The sequence below is a fragment of the Hyperoodon ampullatus genome (assembly GCF_949752795.1).
Source record: "Hyperoodon ampullatus genome assembly, chromosome: 10".
NCBI classification, from domain to species: Eukaryota; Metazoa; Chordata; class Mammalia; order Artiodactyla; family Ziphiidae; genus Hyperoodon; species Hyperoodon ampullatus.
In genome coordinates, this window is record NC_136923.1 from 83155724 (window position 1) to 83171537 (window position 15814).

Below are 15814 nucleotides of genomic sequence, written 5' to 3' on the forward strand. Positions count from 1 at the left end.
CCTGTACCCACACTGAGGGGCAGCCTTAGACAGGAGGGGACCATCCATCATCACTGGTGGGAAGGTGAGATACAGGTGCAGATGTGGGAATAGTGCAGGAGGAGGATGTAATTGTCACCTGAGTCCTTTATTTTTTCTGATTGAAAAAAAAGAGCTCATCATTAAGAATAGGGAGTGTGGGATGAGTGGAGGGGTCTGAGGGGAAAGGAGGAAATGAGAAATAGCCCTCTCAGGGGTGTGAGAGTGAGCTGACTGGGAAATGACATCTGGAGAGTTCATGGTGGGGGCCACTGAGGTCTGGGCTGATCAGCTTAGAGAAATTTCCAGCTCTTGGGCAACAACAGGACGATGTATAAGAAACTAAAGAAAAATGCAACAAAATATCTCCAAATGTGAGGATTACATTCTTTTTACTTTGTCATTTATCACTTTCAACACTGTATTACTTGTTTTACAGTGAACATACATTATATCCTATATTATACATTACACATATACATCATAATAAGAATTAAAAAGCTTTGTTTAATTTTTAAAAGGAAGGCAAGTGGGCAGAAAAAGTGAAGAGCTGTGGGCACAGAGCTGGATGTGCTGGGCTCCGTGCCTGAGCTCTGGGCAGTGAACTCACACAGCCTTTTCTCCTTTTCTCAGGACCGTGTTTTCTTTGGAGGCCAAGCAGGATTTTTCCCTTCTTTTTTCAGTGTGGTCACTTATTAGGACCTTGTCACTTCTTTGATGCTTTTAAGATGGTTTTTATATTTTACATGGCATTTTCAGCGAGCAGAATTCTCCCTACAATCCAGCCCATCTTTTCCAGTAATGGAATTTCTGTGGCAGAATAGCTCAGTTAAAAGACTTTGGGTGCCAAAGTAGAGAATGTGTGTCCTAATGCAGGATCTGAAGAGGATCTGTCAGGTGTTTTACAAGTGCAAGGGATTTTAATGTAATTTTTGAAAGCATATTTACCTACATAGAAGGGTACTCAAGGGTACACAAAATAAATAATTCATGTTCTCCCTCTCATCCCCCATTTGCCCAAGTCCTCTACTTGGAAACCATTGCAGTTGGCAATTTCTCTTTTTTCTTCTCCCCAAATATATCTATGCATTAATGAATACTGTTATGCCAGTAAAAGAGCTCAGACCACAGACTGGGAGAAATTATTTGTAAATTCACATATCTGATGAAGGACTTGTTTTAGAATATGCATAGAACACAAATTCAATAATATGAAAACAATTTAAAAACGAAGGAAAGAGCTTCCCTGGTGGCACAGTGGTTGAGAGCCCCCTGCCGATGCAGGGGACACGGGTTCGTGCCCCGGTCCGGGAGGATCCCACATGCCGCGGAGCGGCTGGGCCCGTGAGCCATGGCCACTGAGCCTGCACATCCGGAGCCTGTGCTCCGCAATGGGAGAGGCCACAACGGTGAGAGGCCCGCGTACCACAAAAACAAACAAACAAACAAACAAAAAACAACGAAGGAAAGTCTGAACAGACACCTCTTCAAGAAGATCTATCAATGGGACTGCATATGAAAAGATGCTCAACATCATATATTATTAGGAAATGTAAATTTTAAAAAATGATGTATCATCACGCCTATTAGAATAGCTAGAATCCAAGAACTGGTGATACCAAGTGCTGTCCAGGATGTGGAGCGACAGAAACCCTCACTCACTGGGGCAGGAATACGAAGCAGCACAGCCCCTAGAAATGATGGTCAGCAGTTTCTTATAAAGCTACACATAGACCCTCCATCCAGTCTACTGAGCACTCTAGTCCTCATGCAACTCATTTGAAAACTTATATATGCACAAACCCCTGCACACCAATGTTTATAGAAGAACGCCCCTCAAGTGTGGGCTGCACATAGTAACTTCCTTCGAAAGACTACAGTATGGAAAGTAGGGAAGTAAAAATAAAAGTTCACAAGGAGAAACCTGGGAAATGTACCTTAGCCGGGTGATAAGGTGAACTTATTACTGATAATCAAGTGGAGAGTATACACCCTTGCTGTGTGGAGAATGTCACTTCATCTCTGTGGTCTTCTTCCCCAAAGTTCTTTGCCCCAGTCAACCAACTTGAATAGATGGACATTCTACAGTATCCCTGAGCAGTACTCAAAAACATCAAGGTCATCAAACACAAGGGACCTCTGCGAGACTGTCACAGCCACAGGAGCCTGAAGGAGACATGATTGGGACTTAACACAATGTGTCTTTGATAGGATCGTAGATCAGGAAAAGGAAAAACTAATGAAGTCCAAATAAATTCTGGAGTTTATTACTAATGTATCAATATTGCTTCATTAGCTGTGACAAATGTATGATGGTGATATATTACCACAGAGAGACTGAGCGTGGGATTTACAGGAACTCTCTAATAACTTTGCTACATTTTTTGTGAATCTCAAACTACACTAAAATGAAAAAATTAATATCTGCCGGAAACGAACAGAGAGTGAAATAATTATCAACTTTGAGTTTTCCAGAGTGTTTTCATCAATGAGCTGGAGAGACGGGTTGTGGAGAGGAAAGATGGAGACCTCAGACACAAGGCAGGGCTCTCCTCCCCTCTAACCCCCGCCCCATCCCCGAGCCCGACCCCAGAGCTTCTCAGGCAGCATCTTCATCCCCCCATTGCTGACCAGCCTCCAGGGCAGCCATCTCTGTCGGACTCAGACCACAGCCCATCCTCTCCCTTCCCTGTGCTGAATAGGAGAGGGCGGAGTGGTGGCGCCCCCGTGTGGCCACAGTTGCTGATGACAGGAGACCTGAGCTCCCCTTTGACCCCCTTACAAAAGACCTGCCCAGGGTTTCCTTGGGCTCCTAGCAGTGGGTCAGTGCTGCGCACACAAGTTGGAGTTCATCCAGTGTCAAGTTCAAAGTCTGAGCTGTTACCCAGAATACATGCTGACACGGACCTTTATCTCCCCATCAAACCACCAAGGACTTTGGCCTCAGGGAGGATCAGATTTCAAGGCCATTAACAGCTGGTTCCCGGGTCCAGGGTGGACCCGACAAACACACTGGGTGTCCTCAGTCTCCAGGGGTGGGACCTTGAACCCCAAGTCCTTGTCACTTCTTCCAGCTGCTGACAGGGTTATAGACTCTTTCTCCAGGGAATCAACTCTGGAACCTCCATCCCTAGAATGGGGTAGAAGAGGGGGGGAGGGGGAGGGGGAGGAGATCCCCTAAAGTATCTGCCTATGAAGATGGGGATGCTCCTGGAGAAGGGAGGCGAGGAAGGAAACAGTGACATTAGGGGAGGGAGGCCAACAGGAGTGGAGGGGGAGGAACGCGAGAGGAGAGGGGCAGGGCGGGTCACACAGTGGACACGTGTGTGGGGAGGGTGGAGTCTGGGTGGGGAGAGGCACAGGGGCTTCTGGCCTGGGCGCTGGTAGAGGCTCTGTTTTTCACCTGGATGATAAGTACACAGGTGTCAGCTCTATATTTTGCTGGTAAACTATGCTTATGTTTTAGGTGTTTTCCTGTCCTTACAGGTATGGTATAACTCAGATACACCTGGAAGAAAGAGAAAAGAGAAAAGGAGAGAGGGGAGGTGGTTAAAGGAATTCCTCTCTTCCAGAGAAATAACCTCACCCCCAGTCCTCACTCCACCCCACACAGACATGGTGCTGGGGGGCAGCAGGGAGACTCAAGGAAGGGAGAGTCCATCCCAGCTCACAGCCCGGGGCTGCCTGGACATCGTCTCCCTGTGAGCTAAGACAGCGGGGACCACTGTGCCAAAAAGACTGGCTAAAGACCTTTGGAAAAAGACCCGCCCAGCTGGTGGCCATGGAGGTGGAGAGCAGAGGACAGGACGTGGACTGGAGCCTGGAGACCACAGTGGGACAAGGAGATCAGCCTTGAGTCTGGGCCCAGGGGTCCTCCTAACATTTCCCTGAGACACGAAAACGACCTCCCCCCTCCCCAGACCGACAGGACCCAGGCGTCCCAACACTGTACCCAGGAGCTTGGCCCCTCCTGCCCAGGCGTCAAATCCGCCACCGTTTGAAGCCTCAAGGGTCCTCTCCGCTCCTCCCCAGTCCCGAGGGCCCAGGACAGCCCAGTGTCCTGCCTCTTCTTCCCCTTCGTGGACCTAATAATAGACAGGGACCTGCTGTCTGGATCCCTCCAGCCACTTCCAAACCTGAAATTAAAGGCCCTGTGGTCCTGGACTCTGATCTAATCTGTGGCCCTGATGTTGACCCAGGACTTCGGGGTCAGGGGTCAGGGGAGGCTCCCCAGGGCCCCACAGTCTGCAGCTGAGCCAGGCTTCCAGCTGAACAGAATCGGCAGATTCTGGACATAAAACTGGGACCTAGAGGAGACACATCAGCCACACGGAGGAGTGAAAAGCTGCCTTTGTCTCTCCCCCCTTCCATCCACAACCAGTAAACATCCATGACACACCACAGGTGACTCTGCCCAACACACCAGGACTCCAGAGAATCCCACACAGTGTGCATGGAAAGGTGGGTGGACTGCGACACAGAGACGAGGCTGAACCTAGGGAAGAGCAGAGGCGGAGCCTGCGATCCTGTTCTCCACCTGCGGCCACTGAGCTGGAAGCCCCAGAACACCCAGTAGCAGCCGCAACAGGACACAGGAATCCAGCCTTCCAGACTCAGCAGTGCCCAGGGCCCCAGGTAACTAGGCAGCAGCAGAAGTGGGTCCTGGGACCCCAGCCACCAGCCCCTGAGACGCCCATGACTTTGGCCCCTCCAGCCACCCACTGGCAGCAGCAGAGCCGAGAACCTTACAGCACAGGACGTGGCAGAGGTGCCTGCACCATCCCAGCTACCCACGCCCCCCTCTTCCCCCGTGGTTCAGGGGATCCCAGACACAAGGGAAGAGCCCACTATCCCAGGTCACCAGGCAGCGATGCCAGTGGCACAGGCAGCAACAAGGCACCAAAATCCCTGGAGGCACAAGAAGCAATAAGAGGGCACGGTACCACACCCCTGATGCGGGGTGGAAAGTGCCAACTCTCCCAAGCAGGTAACACAGGTAGGACAACCCCAAACCTGTGCTCTAGCGCCACCTCCAGGAAGAGAAGAGAAAAGCCTCTGCTCTCTAATTTGTTGAATGGTTAGAATCAAGCAGAAAAGTGCTCCCCACTTCACCAGTGCTGGCAGAGGAACAGCACAGCAAGCACACGAAGAACCACAGTAACACTGCATCACAAAAAGTAAAGGACAGTTCTCCAGAAACCAAACTTAAGGTCATGGAATACTGTGACATAACTGATAGAGAATTCAAACAGCTCACGAGGAAACGCAACAAGCTACAAGAAAAATCAGAAAGGCAGTATAACGAGCTCAGGAATACTATGAATGAACAGAAGGAATACTTTACCAAAGAGACTGAAACTCTAAGCAAAACTATATAATTTCAGTGTACTTATGTGGTGCACTTTCTTTAAATTGATACCTAAATATTTTATCCTGATGCTATTATAAATTGAATTTAAACGTATTCATTTCCAAGTCCCGCGTTCCTGTGTGCTTCCGCCCAGCCACCCGCCCCGGACCCGGCGCCACGGTGCCCAAGTGCCCGAAGTGGGACAAGGAGGTGTACTTGGCTGAGCGGGTGACCTCCTGGGGAAGGACTGGCATGGCCTTGCCTGAAGTGTGAGAAATGTGGAAAGACGCTGACCTCGGGGAGAGGGGACACACTGAGCATGAAGGCAAGCTCTATTGCAACCAACCCTGCTACGGGGCCATGTGTGGACCCAAAGGCTTTGGGCGCGGTGGAGCGGAGCGTCACACTTTCAAGTAAGCCCAGGTTTTGGAGGCCCCATCCCCGGCTGCCCCGGGGGCCGTGGCCCTCTTGGCCGATGGCAGGCCTTCTCCACAGGCACCTGGGGCTGTCCTGTAGACCCCCATGCCCTCAATAAACCCGTACACTTGGAAGAAAACAAAAGAAAACACATTCATTCATTTTCCTAATTTTATATTTCTGGCACAGAAGTCTAGCCAAGTTGTGAAAGCAAAGGAACAGTCCTTGAAGAAAATAAATAGTGCTACTCCAGGGAACACACGAATGGTAAGAATGCACAACCATCTTATCGCTGATATGGAGAAAGTTTTAGTGCTCTGAATAGAAGATCAAACCAACCACAACATTCTCTTCAGCCAAATTCTAAACCACAGTAAGGCCCTAACTCTCTTCCATTCTATGAAGGCCGAGAAGGTGAGGAAGCTGCAGAAGAAAAGTTTGAAACTAGCAGAGGTTGGTTGATGAGGTTTAAGGAAAGAAGCCATCTCTGTAACATGAAAATGCGAGGTGAAACAGCACGTGCTGACGTAGAAGCTGCAGCAAGTTATCCAGAAGGTCTAGCTAAGACCATTAATGAAGGCGGCTACACTAAATAACAAATTTTCAATATAGATGAAACAGCCTTCTATTGGAAGAAGATGCCATCTAGGACTTTGATAGCTAGAGAGGAGAAGTCAATGCCTGGCTTCAAAACTTCAAAGGCGAGGCTGACTCTCTTGTTAGGGGCTAATGCAGCTGGTGACTTAAACTTGAAGCCAGTGCTTATTTACCACTCCTCAAATCCCAGGCCCTTTAAGGTTTATGCTAAATCTACTCTGCCTGTGATCTGTAAATAGAACAACAAAGCCTAGATGAGAGCACATCTGTTTACAGAATGGTGGACTAAATATTTTCATCCCACTATTGAAACTTACTGCTCAGAAAAAGATTCCTTTCAAAATATTACTGCTCATTGACGATGCACTTGGTCACCCAAGAGCTCTGATGGAGATACACAATGAGACTTTCCCTTCTCTCCTGCTTTCCCTGGTTGCTCATGGACCAATGACATGGTCTTAGGTATGTTGGGTCATGCTAATAAGGGCAACATCCCAGGGACAACAGAAAACAAAGGTCAAGGAGACCTGGATGCTTGGACATCCTCGTGGTGCAAAGCCACTCTAGCAGCCCTGGAACTGCCTGTCTCACTGTCATGGGAGCCACACACAAGCTTCCATCCCGTGAGACCACTGTTATTTGGGTTTCTGCTGCACATACTGAATTAATACATATCGAGAGAATAGGACTTCCCAGGAGTGTGTGGCCATGGTGGTCTGTTCTGGAGATGAGCAGAGATATATTTAGTGTCACCTCTGTGGGCTCTTGGGACATTACTGTGAGTTAGAGAAAGGGAGAACTGGGCCAGAGGGGGCAGCACAGGGAGACTGGAGATTGTTACCCTCCTCATCTTTCTAGCCATGGGGTCTGGCCTAGGGAAGTGTTTGGGTCGCTGGGTGTTAGATTTGGGAGCCCTTGTTTCTTCACTTCCTGTCCTCCTTGCAGACCAGACCTCCTGCTCATCCTACCTAGGATCAGAATCACTGCTGGTCACCTCCTCATCACCCTGTGTGATGACAGGGATTGTGGAGGTGGAAATCTAGAGGATTAACCCCTCAGGTAGAAAAGGAGTGCAGGGTCATTCTGCCTCAGATTCCATAAGGAGTCTGTGCTTCCCCCAACTGGTTTGAACAGCTGACTTTTGGATAGTTGACCTCCGGTCCCTCATATCCTGTGCCCTGGTGATCATAACATTCTATCACTTCACTGTATTCTCTTTATTACAAATGAGTCACTAGGTCCAGCTTATAGTCCAAAGGTGGGAATTACACAAGTGCATGAACACCAGGAGATGGGAATCACATCCTAGGAGTGTGCTCACCACAAGGGGGACTCTGGCAACCACCTGAAAGTGTGGCATCTCACAGGGTTGTATCCAGGAGTGCAGAGATCAGAGCTGAGGTCCAAGGGACTTTGTGTTCATTCCACAGGAATACAGGACAAAATTATGATCCCAGCAAGGTAGCCCAGTCTTCTAGGTAATTTGGGGATTGGAAGAGGCAAAAGGCCAGGTAGAAATATAAAGAAGAGGAAATAAAAAGACACCCAGCAGTTCTACTAGTTAATGTTCTCACTTATTTTCTTATGGTTCTGAGAATTTGCAAAAGTCTTTTTGTTTAATAGTTACATGGTTTAATAATCAGCATGACCTTAAATAACTTAGGAAATATAATGAACCGAGGGATGAGGAAATCACATGACCCAGGCCTGACCACTCAGGTTACCATGTTGTACCACATCCACCTAGCAACAGGGATTGGTCCAAGGGTAGTCTTTCCTCTCCAGTACTTTATGTATGGCCAATGTGAGAAAGCTGTTTATCTTTCTGCTAAAGTTGTGAAAGTGGGTAACGTGAGGGGGTTAGAGATCATATTGTCTGTCTTCCCCAGGAACAGTGAAAGAGAAGAGAAATTGAGGCCTGATGACAAGTTTGAGTCTCCGGGTCCAATCATGTCTCTAATTGGCCTCACCCCTGGCCTTCCCAGGTAAATCAACATGTTAAACCTCTTTTACCAAGCTAGATTCATTCGAGTTTTGTTAACTTGCAACTGAAAGAGTCCTCTTACAAGAAGGCAGACTTTTCTGTGATGCTGGGTATTTAGATAACACTCGTTCACATGTTATTAAGACTTTATTTTTGTAGAGTAGTTTTAAGTTCACAGCAAGGTTGAGGGGGATATACAGAGATTTCCCATATACTCCCTGCCCCCATACATGCATAGTGTGCCCCATTATCAATGTCCCCTGCAGAGTGGTGTGTTTGTTACAGCTGATGGGCCTACACTGACACATCATCATCATCCACAGTCCGTAGTTTATATTATGATTCACTCTTGGAACTCTACATTCTGTGGGTTTGGACAAATGTATAGGAACTTGTGTCCATTATTATAGTATCAGACAGAGTGTTTCACTACCCTAAAAATCCTCTATTTTCCACCTACTTATTCCTCCCCTCACTCCCCAACCCCTGGCAACACATCTTTTTACTGTCTCCACAGTTTTGCCTTTTCCAGAATGCCATATGCTTGGAATCATACAGTATATAGACTTTTCAGATTGGCTTCTTTCACATGGTAGTGTGCATTTAAGGTTCCTCCATGTCTTTACAAGTCTTACTAATTCATTTCTTTTGGACACTGCATAATATCCCATTGTCTGGATGTAGCACAATTTATTTATCCCTTCACCTACTGATGGACATCTGAGTTTCTTCCAAGTTTTGGCAATTATGAATAAAACTGCTATAAACATTCATATGCAGATTTTTGTGTAGACATGTTTTTAACTCCTTTAGGTAAATACCGAGGAACACAACCGCTGGATTGTCTGCTGGATTGTCTGGTAAGAGTATTTTTAGTTTTACAAAAAACTGTCACACTGTCTTCCAAAGTAGCTGTACCATTTTGCCTTCCCACCATCAGTGAATGAGAGTTCTTGTTATTCCACATAGTCTCCAGCATTTGGTCTTCTTAGTGTTCTGGATTTTGGCCACTCCAATAGGTGCGTAGTAGGATCTCATTGTTTTAATATGCATTTCCATGATGACATATAATGGGAACATCTTTTCATATGCTTATTTTCCATCTGTATATCTTCTTTGGTAAGGTATCTATTAAGGTCTTTGGTCCTTTTTTTTTTTCTGGCTGTGTTTGGGTGTTCGTTGCTGTGAGCAAGCTTTACTCTAGTTGTGGCGAGCGGGGGCTACTCTTCGTTGCAGTGTGTGGGCTTCTCATTGCGGTGGCTTCTCTTGTTGTGGAGCACGGGCTCTAGGCACGTGGGCTTCAGTAGTTGCAGGACGTGGGCTCAGTAGTTGTGGCTCATGGGCTCTAGAGTGCAGGCTGTGTAGATGTGGCGCACGGGCTTAGTTGCTCTGGGGCATGTGGGATCTTCCCGGCCCAGGGATTGAACCCGTGTTCCCTGCATTGGCAGGCAGATTCTTAACCACTGTGCCACCAGGGAAGTCCCTTAGGCCCATTTTTAAATGAGACTGTTTTCTTATTGTTGAGCTGTAAGTGTTCTTTGCCTATTTTGAATAACAATTCTTTATCAGATGCGTCTTTTGCAAATTTTTCTCCCAGCCTGTGTCTTGTCTTCTCATTCTCTTGACATTGCCCTTCTGTGATCAGATGTTTTTAATTTCAATGCAGTCCAGCTTATCAGTTATTTCTTTTATGGATTGTGCCTTTGGTGTTTTATCTAAAAAGTCACTGCCATACTCAAGGTAATCTAGCTTTCCTCCTATGTTACTTCTAGGTGTTTTACACCTTTGTATTTTACCTTTAGGTCTGCGGTCCATTTTGATTTAATTTTTGTGAAGGGTGTAAGGTCTACATCTAGATTCGTTTTTTTTTTTTTTGCATATGCATGTCCAGTTGTCCCAGCCCCATTTTTCTTTTTAACATCCTTATTGGCGTATAATTGCTTTACAGTGGTGTGTTAGTTTCTGCAGTATAACAAAGTGAATCAGCTCTCTGTATACATATATCCCCATATCTCCTCCCTCTTGCATCTCCCTCCCACCCTCCCTATCCCACCCCTCTAGGTGGTCACAGCACTGAGCTGATCTCCCTGTGCTATACAGCTGCTTCCCACTAGCTATCTGTTTTACATTTGGTAGTGTATATATGTCAATGCCACTCTCTGACTTTGCCCCAGCTTACCCTTCCCCCTCCCTGTGTCCTCAAGTCCATTCCCTATGTCTGCTTCTTTATCCCTGCCTTGCCCCTAGGTTCTTCAGAACCTTTTTTTTTTCTTTAGATACCATATATATGTGTTAGCATACGGTATTTGCTTTTCTCTTTCTGACTTACTTCACTCTGTATGACAGACTCTAGGTCCATCCACCTCACTACAAATAACTCAATTTTGTTTCTTTTTATGGCTGAGTAATATACCATTGTATATACGTGCCACATCTTCTTTATCCATTCATCTGTCGATGGACACTTAGGTTGCTTCCATGTCTTGGTTATTGTAAATAGTGCTGCAGTGAACGTTGTGGTACGTGTCTCTTTTTGAATTATTGTTTTCTCAGGGTATATACCCAGTAGTGGGATTGCTGAGTCATATGGTTGTTCTATTTTTAGTTTTTTAAGGAACCTCCGTACTGTTCTCCTTAGTGGCTGTATCAATTTACATTCCCACCAACAGTGCAAGAGGGTTCCCTTTCCTCCACACCCTATCCAGCATTTTTTTTTTTTTTTTTTTTTTTTGCAGTACGCGGGCCTCTCACTGCTGTGGCCTCTCCTGTTGCGGAGCACAGGCTCCGGACGCGCAGGCTCAGCGGCCCTGGCTCACGGGCCTAGCCGCTCCGCAGCATGTGGGATCTACCCGGACCTGGGCACGAACCCGTGTCCCCTGCATCGGCAGGCGGACTCTCAACCACTGTGCCACCAGGGAAGCCCAATATTCCCTGTTTTTAAACTAACTCTTAAACTTCTAGGACTAGACAGTACTATTTCTCTCCACTCTCAAATATACCTCTTTTAGATTCATTCTCCCAGTATTCTTTAAATTTAAAAAATTTTTAATTGTTGTAAAAACACATAATATTTACCATCTTTCCCATTTTTAAGTGTATAGTTCATTAATGTTAAGCATATTTAACTTGCTGTTCAACCAATTTCCAGAACTCTTCTATTCTGCAAAGCTGAAACTCTCTACCCATTGAACAACAGCTCCTCATTTCCCCTCCTCCCATCCACTAATCTACTTTCTGTTCCTGTGGATTTGACTACTTCAGAGACCTCCCATAAATGCAATCATACAGTACTTGTCCCTTCGTGACTGGCTCACTTGACTTAGCATAATGTCCTCAAGGTTCATCCATGTTGTAGCATGTGTCAGAATTTCCTTCCTTTTTTAGGCTGGATAATATTCCATTTTCTGCATATGCCACATTTTGTTTATCCATTCATCCACTGATGGACCTTTGGGTTGCTTCTACCTCCTGGCTATAGCGAATAATGCTCCTATGAACATGAGTGTGCAAATATCTCTTTGAGATCCTGCTTTTCCTTCTTTGGAAAGTGGGAATGCTGGATCATATGGTAATTATATTTTTAATTTTTTCAGGAAATGCCACACTGTTTTCCATAGCCTCCCAATTTTCTTTTACCTCACTGTTAAATGTGAAATATCTTTTTACCAACTCTGAGACCTATTGACTATGATTCTGCTTTAGTGTAGGTAACATTGTTAGACTATCATGTGGAATGCTCTCTGGTTTGGACTTGCTTAGATTCCCTCTCCGATGTCCCTGCGTGGTGTGAGTGACGTGCACAAGAGCAAGGAACTCTGAGAAGCCACGGCCACAATCAAAACCTAAGGAAACATTATAGAGAAAGAAAGAAGTTTTTCTAGGCTCAGAACCCCTTCCTTTACCATGGAATCCTTTGAGTCCTTTCTCTAAAGAAAGAAGTTTATCTGAAAATTCTTGTGTCTGCTTTTTGATTGCAGGACTGATAGGGTTTTCAATCCAGAACTTCTTCTGGGGATATCTAGAGAAAATGAAGTCACAGTTAGAACTCCTGAGAGAAAGGCATGATTTCCCATCATCAGTACGTGCGTGTGCACAAGCACCCACAATGGACCAAAGGGGCAGAGAGTAAAAGCTGCTTTTCCAAGTGGTCGGTTTCAACATCAGAGTCAAAGAGTAGATATATAGAGTTCTGAAGAAAGGACCATGATCCAAGGGTTCTCTACCCACCAATATATCATTTATAGACAATATTAAAAAAGAGAGAAAGCCATTTTCTGCCTTTGAAAATCTTTGAAACATGCCAGTAATACTACAACCTCTAAAGAAATTACCTGAGGATATAAACTAGACAAATTAAAATTAAGCTTTAAATATACATGTTTTAAAGCTTTAAATTTAAAATTAAGGAAGTGCTGGGCAGAGATATATAAGCTAAATATGAAATGAAAGAAATCTGAGGTCTTGATCTTATTATCAAACAGGATTGGATTCAAAGCAAAAAAATATTAAGTGAGACAACAGAGGGTGTTTTATCTTACTAAGAAAATTATAATCCACAATTAAGATATAGCTCTCCTTAAAGGTCATACAGAAAAAAGTATCAAAATATAAAAAGCAAAAACTATAAGAATACAAGTAAAATGGGCAAAAACTCAGTGCTAATATGAATCTTTGAGTGATTTCTTCGAGTCCATAACATATCAAGAAGTCAAAAAATAAGTGTCAATACAAAATACCTAAATAACAAAACTACTAAGGAAAAGTTCATGGAGATATAGCAAATCCTATTCCAAGAACACAGAGAATGTACCTTCTTTTCAAATGTTTGGAACTGTCCAAAAGTTTACAACGTACAATACAGAAAGCCTCAATAAAGTTCAAAATGGTAGAAATGGCAACAAACTTGTCTGGTCACAAGATTTAAAAACTATGAAACATAAAACTATTAGAAAAAACCCTGCACACCACTGACAGGAAAACATTATAAAAAAAAAAAAAAAAAAAAGAGGGAGGAGAGTCCTTGAAGAGGATCTTATCCTGGAGGAGAATGTTGGACAGAGTTCTCACCTCCGTGTCCTGGAGCTGGCTTGTGTAGCGCTCGTTCCCTTCACCCGCTGCCTATAGGACGGTCCCTGCCTTGTGCTGGTTGGCAGCCAATCCATCAGCAGTTATGGTGTCTTGATCTTTGGAGTCGATGCTACTCAGCAAGCCCCTGGCTGAGCCCTCCCTGCTTTGTCTACCACAGAACCTCCAGAGCACAGGTGACACACCATCGCAGCCCTGACGGAGAGGTCACCCTGAGATCTTGGGCCCAGGGCTTGTACCCTCAGAGGTCACCCTGACCTGGCAGCGTGATGAGGAGGACCAGACCCAGGCCATGGAGCTTGTAGAGACCAGGCCTTCAGAGGACAGAACGTTCCAGAAGTGGGCAGCCCTGGTGTTGCCTTCTGGAGACGAGCAGAGACACACGTGCCACGTGCAGCACCAGGGGCTGCCTGAACCCCTCTTCCTGAGGTCCGGTGTGGAGGGATCTGAGGGGTAACCTTCTTCTCAGGGAAGTAGGAGCCCTTCTGGGGACTTTCAGCAGGGTCAGGGCTCAGATGTGAGGTCAGGGCCCCTCACTCTCCTTTCCTCCTCAAAGCCGTCTTCCCAGCCCAACATCCCCGTCAAGGGAGCATTTGCCGGCCAGGTTCTCCTTGCAGCTGCTGTCAGTGGGGTTGTGTTTGCAGGAGTTTAGATGGTTGGAACTTTGCCTGCAACAACTGTGCTCTAGAACAACAAGAACTCAGGTTAGGAAGGGATTCTGGGTTTCATTGTTCTGACCCAAGGGTCTCTCACCTCAGGGGTTGAATTGCAACCCCTGTCTTTGTGACTTCTGGAGCCAACGTGCAGACCTCCTGTTGTGCAGCAAAGCCTGGAGGGACCCTGGCTGGTGGGAGGCCAGCTGAGAAAGTGCAGGTGAGCTGGGAGGCTGGGGACCTGCTGGATCCCCTGAGCCCCAGTTCCAGGTCTGGCCAGTGTACGTGGCTGCCTTTGGACTCCAGGACCTTGATCTCAGTTCAGCTCCCATTCTCCTCTATGAGGGTTCCAGGAGCAGGGCCACATGAGGCCCAGAAAGTACCAGATTGCCTGGGGAATGGGTCTCTTTCTAGTGGGACAAAAATTCTCGGGTCCGTCTCCTGCAGGATCCTAAATTGTTTTACAAAGATGAAGTAGTATTAAGCCCAGTCTTACAATGAACTGGCAAATCTGAAGGGAGAGTGTAACCTGCATGTGTGTCTGTCTGTGTGTGTTCACATGTGTATAGAAATGTGTGTGGATGTTTGTGTATATGTGTGTAGGTGAGTGTACATTAGCATGTGTGGTCCTTTGTATGTGTATGTGTGTTTTTGTGGTGTGCGGGTGTGCATTGCCCTGATGCGTCCTCATCCTGGCCCCCACCCTGGCCTTCTCCAGGTGCCCCTCCCACCTCAGGGGCTCTAAGGGACAGGACAGCTCTCCAGCTGCACATGAGTAAGAAGAGGCTGAGGTGATGAGTGTTGGGGAGAAGTGGTCCTCATCCTCTCGGAAGAAAGAAACAGGAGCTGCATGCGGGAACTCTCTTCCTTCCCAGGATTTTGCTTTAATAAATGTGTCAGATAGTATTTTAAGGGACTTACATGAATCGAGTCATTTAAATCTCATAAGAGTCCTCTGAGATAAGGATAGCTATCAACCCCATTTTCCAGACAAGGAAACTGAGGCCTCTGAGAGCTTGGCTGGCTCTCAGTTGGCTGAACCATGACTCTAAGGAAGCGGTCTGACCGCTGCGCCCAGGTCTGTACTCACTCTGCTGTGTTGACTCCCATACACTGTTCAGCAGCCTCACTAAGGGTCACCTCCTCTGGGGGCTCTGACAGCTTCCCTGTCCTCTCTGGGCTCTGAGACTGGCTGGGAGTCTATTGCGTTTCTCACACTCCCTATAGGTGTGTCTATGGGGTCTGAAGTGACAGGAGAGTTGGTTCTACATTGGCTGCTGGAGTGTGTTTGCCAGAGGTGGAGGGAAGTGAGGGTCACATCTGGTCTGGAGGGCCTCAGTGGTGTTTGCATCTGGGTGTGAGCTGGGCTTTCCAGATGCTGAAGGGTGACGACCAGCAGGGTCCGTGCAGAGTTTACTCATCACTGTGTTATTTCACGGCCCCTCGTGGGCCTGAGAGTCAGAGGGGTGTTCACGCATCTCCTTCCCATCCCTGCTGCCCTGACTGCTCTTCTTCCAGCTGACTTCCTGGGAACACCTGCTGTCCAAGGTGACACATGAGGAGGGGTCTGGCCACACCCCTGCTCACCAGCTCTTCCTCCCACCCTGCCTGCTGCTCCCTCCTGGGGCCTCCTGGATGAAGTGAGCAACTAGGATAGACAGAGAAGCTGACATTATGCTGGTAAAGAGAAAGCAGGATGTCTGTCACCAA

The 15814-nt window shown here is 46.6% G+C and overlaps 2 pseudogenes across 2 annotated transcripts in view; one reads left to right on the top strand and one right to left on the bottom strand.

Annotated features, from left to right (window-relative positions):
* Positions 1-4713: 4713 nt before the first annotated feature.
* Positions 4714-5785, top strand: LOC307058979 (cysteine-rich protein 1-like; annotated as a pseudogene). Its single transcript has 2 exons — positions 4714-4786; positions 5523-5785. The product of its transcript is annotated as a cysteine-rich protein 1-like (transcript).
* Positions 5786-7383: 1598 nt separating this feature from the next.
* LOC307058980 (tripartite motif-containing protein 26-like) overlaps positions 7384-15814 on the bottom strand; it is a 36969-nt pseudogene continuing 28538 nt past the window's right edge. Inside the window, exons 5-6 of the transcript in view lie at positions 12269-12384; positions 7384-7388 (exon numbers count right to left, since the gene is read on the bottom strand). The product of the transcript in view is annotated as a tripartite motif-containing protein 26-like (transcript). The remainder of the gene's footprint in view (positions 7389-12268; positions 12385-15814) is intronic.